Raw genomic sequence first — 13,436 nt, 5'->3', positions numbered from 1 at the left:
ACTGATGCTAGCTGGGCTAACAACAAATGTAGAATTACTGATGCTCGCTGGGCTAACAACAAATGTAGAATTACTGATGCTCGCTGGGCTAACAACAAATGTAGAATTACTGATGCTAGCTGGGCTAACAACAAATGTAGAATTACTGATGCTAGCTGGGCTAACAACAAATGTAGAATTACTGATGCTCGCATTGGATGTGCTCGTGGAAGCAGAACAACTTGTGTTGTCGACAGGTGCAGGTGTAGTACTGCTGGTAGTAAGAGCACTATCAGTAGAGCTGGCATGTGTCTCTATGGATGCGGGCCTTACTTTTTTTGGGGGGACCATTTATCAATTTTCGAGCAAACGGAATGAGCAGCAGCTATGTTTGGCTACATACGGACCATTAGTGGAATTCCCTCGAGAGAGTAACGGTTAATGTGATTGGATGTTAATGATTTGACAAGGCTACCTGTATTTGACATTGTGTTGTTATTTTGCTGAACACTAGATGGTTTAATTTTATTTTTGGCAGTGAAATGAGGCTACTCAGGCGAGAAAAAGACCTCACCCAAATGAGTTTAAATTGAGTACATAGGGATTGCTTTAATTCATTACACTATCAAATGCAACCTGGCTACTATATATCTTATACCTCCTATATCTCCTACAGCTCCTTTAGCTAAAAAAGCTAATATATCTCCTATATCTCCCATTGCTAATATAGCTCCTATAGCTAATATATCTCCTATAGTCCTTAATGTCCTATAGCTCCTATAGCTCCTATAGCTAATATATATTTCTTATATCTCCTATATCTCATATATATCCTATAGCTCATATGTCTCCAATAGCTAACATATGTCCTATAGCTCCTATATCTCCTACAGCTCATATAGCTAATATATATTTGCTACATCTCCTATAGCTGCTATATTACATTTACATTTAAGTCATTTAGCAGACGCTCTTATCCAGAGCGACTTACAAATTGGTGCAAACACCTATGACAACCAGTGGAACAGCCACTTGCATCTAAATCTTGTCGGGGGGGGGGGGGAGAAGGGGGTGAGAAGGATTACTTACCCTTACTTACCCTATCCTAGGTATTCCTTGAAGAGGTGGGGTTTCAGGTGTCTCCGGAAGGTGGTGATTGACTCCGCTGTCCTGGCGTCATGAGGGAGTTTGTTCCACCATTGGGGGGCCAGAGCAGCGAACAGTTTTGACTGGGCTGAGCGGGAACTGTACTTCCTCAGTGGTAGGGAGGCGAGCAGGCCAGAGGTGGATGAACGCAGTGCCCTTGTTTGGGTGTAGGGCCTGATCAGAGCCTGGAGGTACTGAGGTGCCGTTCCCCTCACAGCTCCGTGGCGAGGACCATGGTCTTGTAGCGGATGCGAGCTTCAACTGGAAGCCAGTGGAGAGAGCGGAGGAGCGGGGTGACGTGAGAGAACTTGGGAAGGTTGAACACCAGACGGGCTGCGGCGTTCTGGATGAGTTGTAGGGGTTTAATGGCACAGGCAGGGAGCCCAGCCAACAGCGAGTTGCAGTAATCAAGACGGGAGATGACAAGTGCCTGGATTAGGACCTGCGCCGCTTCCTGTGTGAGGCAGGGTCGTACTCTGCGGATGTTGTAGAGCATGAACCTACAGGAACGGGACACCGCCTTGATGTTAGTTGAGAACGTCAGGGTGTTGTCCAGGATCACGCCAAGGTTCTTAGCGCTCTGGGAGGAGGACACAATGGAGTTGTCAACCGTGATGGCGAGATCATGGAACGGGCAGTCCTTCCCCGGGAGGAAGAGGAGCTCCGTCTTGCTGAGGTTCAGCTTGAGGTGGTGATCCGTCATCCACACTGATATGTCTGCCAGACATGCAGAGATGCGATTCGCCACCTGGTCATCAGAAGGGGAAAGGAGAAGATTAATTGTGTGTCGTCTGCATAGCAATGATAGGAGAGACCATGTGAGGTTATGACAGAGCCAAGTGACTTGGTGTATAGCGAGAATAAGAGAGGGCCTAGAACAGAGCCCTGGGGGACACCAGTGGTGAGAGCGCGTGGTGAGGAGACAGATTCTCGCCACGCCACCTGGTAGGAGCGACCTGTCAGGTAGGACGCAATCCAAGCGTGGGCCGCGCCGGAGATGCCCAACTCGGAGAGGGTGGAGAGGAGGATCTGATGGTTCACAGTATCGAAGGCAGCCGATAGGTCTAGAAGGATGAGAGCAGAGGAGAGAGAGTTAGCTTTAGCAGTGCGGAGCGCCTCCGTGATACAGAGAAGAGCAGTCTCAGTTGAATGACTAGTCTTGAAACCTGACTGATTTGGATCAAGAAGGTCATTCTGAGAGAGATAGCGGTAGAGCAGGCCAAGGACGGCACGCTCAAGAGTTTTGGAGAGAAAAGAGAGAAGGGATACTGGTCTGTAGTTGTTGACATCGGAGGGATCGAGTGTAGGTTTTTTCAGAAGGGGTGCAACTCTCGCTCTCTTGAAGACGGGAGGGACGTAGCCAGCGGTCAGGGATGAGTTGATGAGCGAGGTGAGGTAAGGGAGAAGGTCTCCGGAAATGGTCTGGAGAAGAGAGGAGGGGATAGGGTCAAGCGGGCAGGTTGTTGGGCGGCCGGCCGTCACAAGACGCGAGATTTCATCTGGAGAGAGAGGGGAGAAAGAGGTCAGAGCATAGGGTAGGGCAGTGTGAGCAGAACCAGCGGTGTCGTTTGACTTAGCAAACGAGGATCGGATGTCATCGACCTTCTTTTCAAAATGGTTGACGAAGTCATCTGCAGAGAGGGAGGAGGGGGGATTCAGGAGGGAGGAGAAGGTGGCAAAGAGCTTCCTAGGGTTAGAGGCAGATGCTTGGAATTTAGAATGGTAGAAAGTGGCTTTAGCAGCAGAGACAGAGGAGGAAAATGTAGAGAGGAGGGAGTGAAAGGATGCCAGGTCCGCAGGGAGGCGAGTTTTCCTCCATTTCCGCTCGGCTGCCCGGAGCCCTGTTCTGTGAGCTCGCAATGAGTCGTCGAGCCACGGAGCGGGAGGGGAGGACCGAGCCGGCCTGGAGGATAGGGGACATAGAGAGTCAAAGGATGCAGAAAGGGAGGAGAGGAGGGTTGAGGAGGCAGAATCAGGAGATAGGTTGGAGAAAGTTTGAGCAGAGGGAAGAGATGATAGGATGGAAGAGGAGAGAGTAGCGGGGAGAGAGAGCGAAGGTTGGGACGGCGCGATACCATCCGAGTAGGGGCAGTGTGGGAAGTGTTGGATGAGAGCGAGAGGGAAAAGGATACAAGGTAGTGGTCGGAGACTTGGAGGGGAGTTGCAATGAGGTTAGTGGAAGAACAGCATCTAGTAAAGATGAGGTCAAGCGTATTGCCTGCCTTGTGAGTAGGGGGAAGGTGAGAGGGTGAGGTCAAAAGAGGAGAGGAGTGGAAAGAAGGAGGCAGAGAGGAATGAGTCAAAGGTAGACGTGGGGAGGTTAAAGTCGCCCAGAACTGTGAGAGGTGAGCCGTCCTCAGGAAAGGAGCTTATCAAGGCATCAAGCTCATTGATGAACTCTCCGAGGAACCTGGAGGGCGATAAATGATAAGGATGTTAAGCTTGAAAGGGCTGGTAACTGTGACAGCATGGAATTCAAAGGAGGCAATAGACAGATGGGTAAGGGGAGAAAGAGAGAAAGACCACTTGGGAGAGATGAGGATCCCAGTGCCACCACCCCGCTGACCAGAAGCTCTCGGGTGTGCGAGAACACGTGGGCGGACGAGGAGAGAGCAGTAGGAGTAGCAGTGTTATCTGTGGTGATCCATGTTTCCGTCAGTGCCAAGAAGTCAAGGGACTGGAGGGAGGCATAGGCTGAGATGAACTCTGCCTTGTTGACCGCAGATCGGCAGTTCCAGAGGCTACCGGAGACCTGGAACTCCACGTGGGTCGTACGCGCTGGGACCACCAGATTAGGGTGGTCGCGGCCACGCGGTGTGGAGCGTTTGTATGGTCTGTGCAGAGAGGAGAGAACAGGGATAGACAGACACATAGTTGACAGGCTACAGAAAAGGCTACGCTAATGCAAGGAAATTGAATGACAAGTGGACTACACGTCTCGAATGTTCAGAAAGTTAAGCTTACGTAGCAAGAATCTTATTGACTAAAATGATTAAAATGATACAGTACTGCTAAAGTAGGCTAGCTGGCAGTAGCTGCGTTGTTGGCACTACACTAATCAAGTCGTTCCGTTGAGTGAATAATTTCTACAGTGCTGCTATTCGGGGCTAGCTGGCTAGCTAGCAGTGTTGTTTACGTTACGTTGAGTTAAAAGAACGACAATAGCTGGCTAGCTAACCTAGGAAATCGGTCTAGACTACACAATTATCTTTGAAACAAAGACGGCTATGTAGCTAGCTATGTAGCTAGCTACGATCAAACAAATCAAACCGTTGTACTGTAATGAAATGAAAATGTGATACTCCCTGACCGGTGATTGAATTCGAATCAGTAAACGTGTGGTGACGTTGGCTAGCTGTTAGCTGTTAGCTGTTGGCTAGCTAGCAGAGTCTCCTACGTTAAGGACGACAAATAGCTGGCTAGCGAACCTCAGTGAATTAAGATAATCACTCCAAGGCTACACACACTAAACTACACAATTATCTTGGAAACAAAGACAGCTATGTAGCTAGCTAACACTGAACTAATCAAGTCGTACAGTTGAGTGAATAGCACTACAGTGATGCTAATCTGTGTGCGTTAGCTAGCGTTGCTAGCTCCTGGGCGAATAGCAGTGAAGGCTACGTTAGGGCGACGAAATACGAAATATGATAATTATGCAATTATCTCTGATACAAGGACGGCTATGTAGCTAGCTAAGAAGAATTGCTAAGATTAGACAAATCAACCGTTGTACTATAATGAAATGTAATGAAAAAGTTATACAACCTGCAGAGCGAAGTGCGAATGCGACCGCTCGCTCCAATAACTAATATATCTACTATAGTTCCTATAGCTCATATATCTGCTATAGCTCCTATATCACCAATAGCTCCTATATATCCTATAGCTCCTATAGCTCCTATATCTAATATATCTCCTATAGCTAATATATCTCCTATAGCTCCTATATCTAATATATCTCCTATAGCTAATATATCTCCTATAGCTCCTATATCTCATATAGCTTCTGTATCTCCTATAGCTCCTGTATTTCCTATAACTAACATAGTTCCTATAACGCCAATATCTCCTATAGCTTCTATATATCATATATCTCCTATAACTACTATATATCCTATAACTCATATATCTCCTATATCTCCTATAACTACTATATATCCTATAGCTCCTATGTATCCTATAACTCCTATAGCTCCTATATCGCCTATATATCCTATAGCTCCTATATCGCCTATATATCCTATATCTCCTATATATCCTATAGCTCCTATATCTCCTATATATCCTACATCTCCTATATATCCTATAGCTCCTATATCTCCTATATATCCTACATCTCCTATATCTCCTATAGCTTCTATATATCATATATCTCCTATAACTACTATATATCCTATAACTCATATATCTCCTATATCTCCTATAACTCCTATATCTCCTATAGCTCCTATATCGCCTATATATCCTATAGCTCCTATAACTCCTATAGCTCCTACATCTCCTATATATCCTATAGCTCCTATATCGCCTATATATCCTATATCTCCTATATATCCTATAGCTCCTATATCTCCTATATATCCTACATCTCCTATATATCCTATAGCTCCTATATCTCCTATATATCCTACATCTCCTATATCTCCTATAGCTTCTATATATCATATATCTCCTATAACTACTATATATCCTATAACTCATATATCTCCTATATCTCCTATAACTCCTATATCTCCTATAGCTCCTATATCGCCTATATATCATATATCTCCTATAACTACTATATATCCTATAGCTCCTATATCTCCTATATATCCTACATCTCCTATATATCCTATAGCTCCTATATCGCCTATATATCCTATATCTCCTATATATCCTATAGCTCCTATAACTCATATATCTCCAATATATCATATTTGTGCCAAGACACTCTTGTTGGTTTTCTTCTACATTATTTTCAAACAAATTATTGTATTTGCCATGTTAAGCAGTTTCCTCCGAATCCCTGATTAGACACTGTTGTTAAGTTGATAATAATGGACTTAACAGAGATTTCTGCCATTTGCATGCAATGGGCACAACAATTACATTCATCCTAAACCAATTAGGATGCAACAGGCTCTAGCATTTATTTAGCCAACAAGCAGGTTAGAAAGTTAGACATTTCTGCTATTGCCGTGCTGTGCTACATCATCATGTCAAAGGATGCAAGAGCCTTAGGTACGTTAAATGTTATGCTAGTTAACTGCCAGTTCGCATAGCCAATCAACTAACCTAAATAATGGTTTGTATCATAAAATATTAAATTACTAGTCAACGGATGCCATGACTATGAACGGCATTTGTCATGCAAATGTTAGTCTGTGGTATAACTCTCGTATAACTCTGGTATGTAGACCTGCTGCCAGAGGGTTCAAGTGTTGGCCTTCTGCTAAATGGAATGTTAGTATGTGCTCAGGTGAGGTGTGTGTTTGTGGCTGTGTGTGTTCCAACCACCCTGCCCTCCATCCCTGTTCCCTGCCAGTGACTACACCCCTTGCCATGTAGAAACGTGGGTCGACGAGCCAGACCGGCCTCGGGGAGGGAGGGGGGCTTAACGCAGGGGGAGGCCGTGTGCCAAAGTGTAGTCTGCTGATCAACAACAAGAAGTGCTAATGAAATGTACTGTGTGTGTATGTGTAAGAAAGAGAGCGAGAGGGATGTGAGCTGTCTATTTGGAATGCATGCATGAATCTGAGTGGTGTAAATGAAAACTAGCGAGGACTGCCTAATAAAACTGAGTGGTGTAAATGAAAACTAGCGAGGACTGCCTAATAAAACTGAGTGGTGTAAATGAAAACTAGCGAGGACTGCCTAATAAAACTGAATGGTGTAAATGAAAACTAGCGAGGACTGCCTAATAAAACTGAGTGGTGTAAATGAAAACTAGCGAGGACTGCCTAATAAAACTGAGTGGTGTAAATGAAAACTAGCGCGGACTGCCTAATAAAACTGAGTGGTGTAAATGAAAACTAGCGAGGACTGCCTAATAAAACTGAGTGGTGTAAATGAAAACTAGCGAGGACTGCCTAATAAGACTGAGTGGTGTAAATGAAAACTAGCGAGGACTGCCTAATAAGACTGAGTGGTGTAAATGAATACTAGCGAGGACTGCCTAATACGACTGAGTGGTGTAAATGAAAACTAGCGAGGACTGCCTAATAAGACTGAGTGGTGTAAATGAATACTAGCGAGGACTGCCTAATAAGACTGAGTGGTGTAAATGAATACTAGCGAGGACTGCCTAATAAGACTGAGTGGTGTAAATTAATACTAGCGAGGACTGCCTTATAAAACTGAGTGGTGTAAATGAATACTAGCGAGGACTGCCTAATACGACTGAGTGGTGTAAATGAATACTAGCGAGGACTGCCTGATAAAACTGAGTGGTGTAAATGAAAACTAGCGAGGACTGCCTAATACGACTGAGTGGTGTAAATGAATACTAGCGCGGACTGCCTTATAAAACTGAGTGGTGTTAATGAATACGAGCGAGGACTGCCTAATAAAACTGAGTGGTGTAAATGAATACTAGCGAGGACTGCCTAATACGACTGAGTGGTGTAAATGAATACTAGCGAGGACTGCCTAATACGACTGAGTGGTGTAAATGAATACTAGCGAGGACTGCCTAATACGACTGAGTGGTGTAAATGAATACTAGCGAGGACTGCCAAATAAAACTGAGTGGTGTAAATGAATACTTGCGAGGACTGCCTAATACGACTGAGTGGTGTAAATGAATACTAGCGAGGACTGCCTTATAAAACTGTGTGGTGTAAATTAATACTGGCGAGGACTGCCTAATACGACTGAGTGGTGTAAATGAATACTAGTGAGGACTGCCTAATACGACTGAGTGGTGTAAATGAATACTAGCGAGGACTGCCTAATACGACTGAGTGGTGTAAATGAATACTAGCGAGGACTGCCTTATAAAACTGAGTGGTGTAAATGAATACTGGCGAGGACTGCCTAATACGACTGAGTGGTGTAAATGAATACTAGCGAGGACTGCCTAATACGACTGAGTGGTGTAAATGAATACTAGCGAGGACTGCCTAATACGACTGAGTGGTGTAAATGAAAACTAGCGCGGACTGCCTAATACGACTGAGTGGTGTAAATGAATACTAGCGAGGACTGCCTAATACGACTGAGTGGTGAGTGGCGTAACCTGTGAATCTCCTGTTTCTGTAGCCTGAGGCAGCTTGATGTACACAGTATGGATCTCCTGTTTCTGTAGCCTGAGGCAGCTTGATGTACACAGTATGGATCTCCTGTTTCTGTAGCCTGAGGCAGCTTGATGTACACAGTATGGATCTCCTGTTTCTGTAGCCTGAGGCAGCTTGATGTACACAGTATGGATCTCCTGTTTCTGTAGCCTGAGGCAGCTTGATGTACACAGTATGGATCTCCTGTTTCTGTAGCCTGAGGCAGCTTGATGTACACAGTATGGATCTCCTGTTTCTGTAGCCTGAGGCAGCTTGATGTACACAGTATGGATCTCCTGTTTCTGTAGCCTGAGGCAGCTTGATGCACACAGTATGGAAACAACTGCCTTACGACTATATCCAAGTGCTTATTAATGTCAATGGTTGTGAAAGCTCAGAATACAATACTGTACCATCTATGGAGTAGTGACAGTACATACCAATGTTGTACAGAGGAACCATTCATAATTCAATAGATATGGATGGGTGGATTATTGAACAAGCAACACACATTCATCTATTATGATTAAGGGTGCTTAGAGATGTAGGTTACTGTAATAAATACAAGCGTGTTGTATATGAATGACATGGGTTCATGTGGCAGGGATGTGTCTGCTGTCTAAGAGACCTGGCGGGAACCAGGTGCCTGCTGGGATTTTAAAGTAAAACCACAACACATGGATACCCTATAGATTCAGTACCAGGAAGTAGAACCGGTGGAAGTTCTCTACAGAGAATCTCTAAAGTGAAATGTTTGCTGCCTGTGACGTCTCCGACTCTGTCATATCAAGCTAACATGATTTATGTTTGCACTGTTGGCTTTCCCCCCGCCCCAGAATGGATCGATACCTCTCAGGCACTGACATGCTGTTGGCTTTTCCCCCCCAGAATGGATCGATACCTCTCAGGCACTGACATGCTGTTGGCTGGATTTCTAAGGCACCCTGTTGGCTTCCCCCAGAATGGATCGATACCACTGACATGCTGTTGGCTTTCCCCCAGGGATCACTGGCACTGACATGCTGTTGGCTTTCCCCCCAGAATGGATCGATACCTCTCAGGCACTGACATGCTGTTGGCTTTTGGATCCCCCAGGCACTGAGAATGGATCGATACCTCTCAGGCACTGACATGCTGTTGGCTTTCCCCCAGAATGGATCGATACCTCTCAGGCACTGACATGCTGCTTTTCCCAGAATGGATCGATACCTCTCAGGCACTGACATGCTGTTGGCTTCCCCCAGAATGGATCATGGCACTGACATGCTGTTGGCTCCCCCAGAATGGATCGATACCTCCACTGACATGCTGTTGGCTTTCCCCCCAGAATGGATCGATACCTCTCAGGCACTGACATGCTGTGGATGGCTTTGTTGGCCCCCCAGAATGGATCGATACCTCTCAGGCACTGACATGCTGTTGGCTTTTCCCCCCCAGAATGGATCGATACCTCTCAGGCACTGACATGCTGTTGGCTTTCCCCCAGAATGGATCGATACCTCTCAGGCACTGACATGCTGTTGGCTTTTCCCCCCCAGAATGGATCGATACCTCTCAGGCACTGACATGCTGTTGGCTTTTCCCCCCCAGAATGGATCGATACCTCTCAGGCACTGACATGCTGTTGGCTTTTCCCCCAGAATGGATCGATACCTCTCAGGCACTGACATGCTGTTGGCTTTTCCCCCAGAATGGATCGATACCTCTCAGGCACTGACATGCTGTTGGCTTTTCCCCCAGAATGGATCGATACCTCTCAGGCACTGACATGCTGTTGGCTTTTCCCCCCCAGAATGGATCGATACCTCTCAGGCACTGACATGCTGTTGGCTTTCCCCCCAGAATGGATCGATACCTCTCAGGCACTGACATGCTGTTGGCTTTCCCCCCCCAGAATGGATCGATACCTCTCAGGCACTGACATGCTGTTGGCTTTTCCCCCCCAGAATGGATCGATACCTCTCAGGCACTGACATGCTGTTGGCTTTCCCCCAGAATGGCACCTGACATGCTGTTGGCTTTTCCCCCAGAATGGATCGATACCTCTCAGGCACTGACATGCTGCAGAATGGATCTGGCACTGACATGCTGTTGGCTTTTCCCCCAGAATGGATCGATACCTCTAAGGCACTGACATGCTGTTGGCTTTCCCCCAGAATGGATCGATACCTCTCAGGCACTGACATGCTGTTGGCTTTCCCCCAGAATGGATCGATACCTCTCAGGCACTGACATGCTGTTGGCTTTTCCCCCCCAGAATGGATCGATACCTCTCAGGCACTGACATGCTGTTGGCTTTTCCCCCCCAGAATGGATCGATACCTCTAAGGCACTGACATGCTGTTGGCTTTCCCCCAGAATGGATCGATACCTCTCAGGCACTGACATGCTGTTGGCTTTTCCCCCCCAGAATGGATCGATACCTCTCAGGCACTGACATGCTGTTGGCTTTCCCCCCCCAGAATGGATCGATACCTCTCAGGCACTGACATGCTGTTACGGTCAAAGCACAAGGGGAACCTGTTCATAATTCTACACAGCTAATGTCTCAGCTTCCGTTAACCCTGTCCGTGCAAACAAGAGACACACAACATTTAAAACTAGCTGCTATGGCGCAAGATGAAGACAACAAAATTGACCCAGGGTTTATGCTCCATATTGAAGGTTGCGTGATAACTTGATCCATTGTGGATATCAACAATAGCTGAGTTGCTAAGTGTGGGTGTGTGCAAATAGTAGTCTTTATATAGACTTATACAAATGCCTTCAGAAAGCATTATTCAAATATTGTTGTGTTACAGCCTGAATTCAAAATGGATTAAATAGATGTTGTCCCTCCCCTGTCTACACACATTATCCTATAATGACAAAAGATACATTTTTGCATACATTTCTGGGTAAGTCTTTAAGAGCTTTGCACACCTTGAGTGTACAATATTTGCACATTATTCTTCATAAAATTATTCAAGCTCTGTCAAGTTGGTTGTTGATCATTGCTAGAAAGCCATTTTCACGTCTCATGCCATAGATTAGTAAAAATGATTCCACGTTGACATTATTGGGGTATTGTGTGTCGGCCAGTGACACAACCTCTCAATGTAATCCATTTTAAATTCAGGCTGTAACACAACAACATGTGGAGAAGTCAGGAGACGTGAATTCATTCTGAAGGTCCTGTATATGGAGATGTAGGCCTTGGAGCTATGCCACAATAACATTATTTATACTCTAAACATATGAAGGCATTAGAGCGTATGGTGAAGTGTAGCGTAGGATATGTATACCGTAGACATATATACTGTACACATGAAATGTGGCCTTGTGGGTAGAGTGTCTGCCCTGAGATTCTAAGGTTGGGAGTTGGATCTCCAGCCGAGTCATATAAAATAAATTGGACCCGATGCATAAAGGTGATGTATTGGGGGTAATGCCCTGCGATAGACTAGCGTCCTGTCAAGCTGCTATAGAAACAGGGGCAGGCTCCTGCTCCTATGAGCCATTCTGGCTTGCACAAGCCAAGGATACTTACCACAGTAACTCAAATTCAACAAACCTTCTTGTTGTCGTCTCAAATGGACTCATCTGCCATTTGTAAAGTCACACAGTATTACTGGACACCATTTCCTCCAGGGGGTAAACAACTGAAAGCTCTGAATACAAGGCCACAAGATATAATGGGTCCCAGGAGAAAGGATGGGGATTCAATGTGGGAGTAGGGCAGCACCTTAATAAAACAGGATTATGCCTCTGTAAGCCCATGTGAATTTTCAGGGCTTAAGATATCTGTCTAAAGTGCACTGAGTAGATTGAAACATGGACTCTCTAGAGGGGAAATGTGATTTGTGATGGCCGAAGTGTTTGTGTGTGTGTGTGTGTGTGTTCATGAATGTGTGTGTTTGTGTGTGTGTGTGTATATATGTTCCTGCAGTGTCATTGCTATTGTGTGTGTGCATGCGCCAGCTGTGTGACTGACATCTGTGAAGACCCACCAGGGACAAACAAGATCTCTGTCCTCTCTGTGAAGACCCACCAGGGACAAACACGATCTCTGTCCTCTCTGTGAAGACCCACCAGGGACAAACAAGATCTCTGTCCTCTCTGTGAATAACCCCCAGGGACAAACGAGATCTCTGTCCTCTCTGTGAATAACCACCAGGGACAAACGAGCTCTCTGTCCTCTCTGTGAAGAACCCCCAGGGACAAACGAGATCTCTGTCCTCTCTGTGAAGAACCCCCAGGGACAAACGAGATCTCTGTCCTCTCTGTGAAGAACCCCCAGGGACAAACGAGATCTCTGTCCTCTCTGTGAAGAACCCCCAGGGACAAACGAGCTCTCTGTCCTCTCTGTGAAGAACCCCCAGGGACAAACGAGATCTCTGTCCTCTCTGTGAAGACCCCCAGGGACAAACGAGATCTCTGTCCTCTCTTTGAAGAACACCCATGGACAAACAAGATCTCTGTCCTCTCTGTGAAGAACACCCAGGGACAAACAAGATCTCTGTCCTCTCTGTGAAGACCCACCAGGGACAAACAAGATCTCTGTCCTCTCTGTGAAGACCCATCAGGGACAAACAAGCAGTGAGTGGTGCTGACCTCACATAGAGACCTAACAGGGAACAGATCAGGGTGGTGATGACCTCACATAGAGACCTAACAGGGAACAGATCAGGGTGGTGATGACCTCACATGGAGACCTAACAGGGAACAGATCAGGGTGGTGATGACCTCACATAGAGACCTAACAGGGAACAGATCAGGATGGTGATGACCTCACATAGAGACCTAACAGGGAACAGATCAGGGTGGTGATGACTTCACATGGAGACCTAACAGGGAACAGTTCAGGGTGGTGATGACCTCACATAGAGAACTAACAGAGAATAGATCAGGGTGGTGCTGACCTCACATAGAGACCTAACAAGGAACACATCCGGGCTGGCAATTAAGTCCTTTTTCTAGCATTCTAGTCTATTTGTCCTTCAACCCTTAGAGTTTCAGTAAAGGCCTTGTTTAAAATGCCATAGTACTTTTAACCATGTCCCTTATCACATG

Source organism: Oncorhynchus keta, unplaced genomic scaffold (assembly GCF_023373465.1).
Source record: "Oncorhynchus keta strain PuntledgeMale-10-30-2019 unplaced genomic scaffold, Oket_V2 Un_scaffold_17407_pilon_pilon, whole genome shotgun sequence".
Classification (NCBI taxonomy): domain Eukaryota; kingdom Metazoa; phylum Chordata; class Actinopteri; order Salmoniformes; family Salmonidae; genus Oncorhynchus; species Oncorhynchus keta.
The sequence above is the reverse complement of the archived record's forward strand: the minus strand, read 5'-3'. Positions refer to the sequence as shown.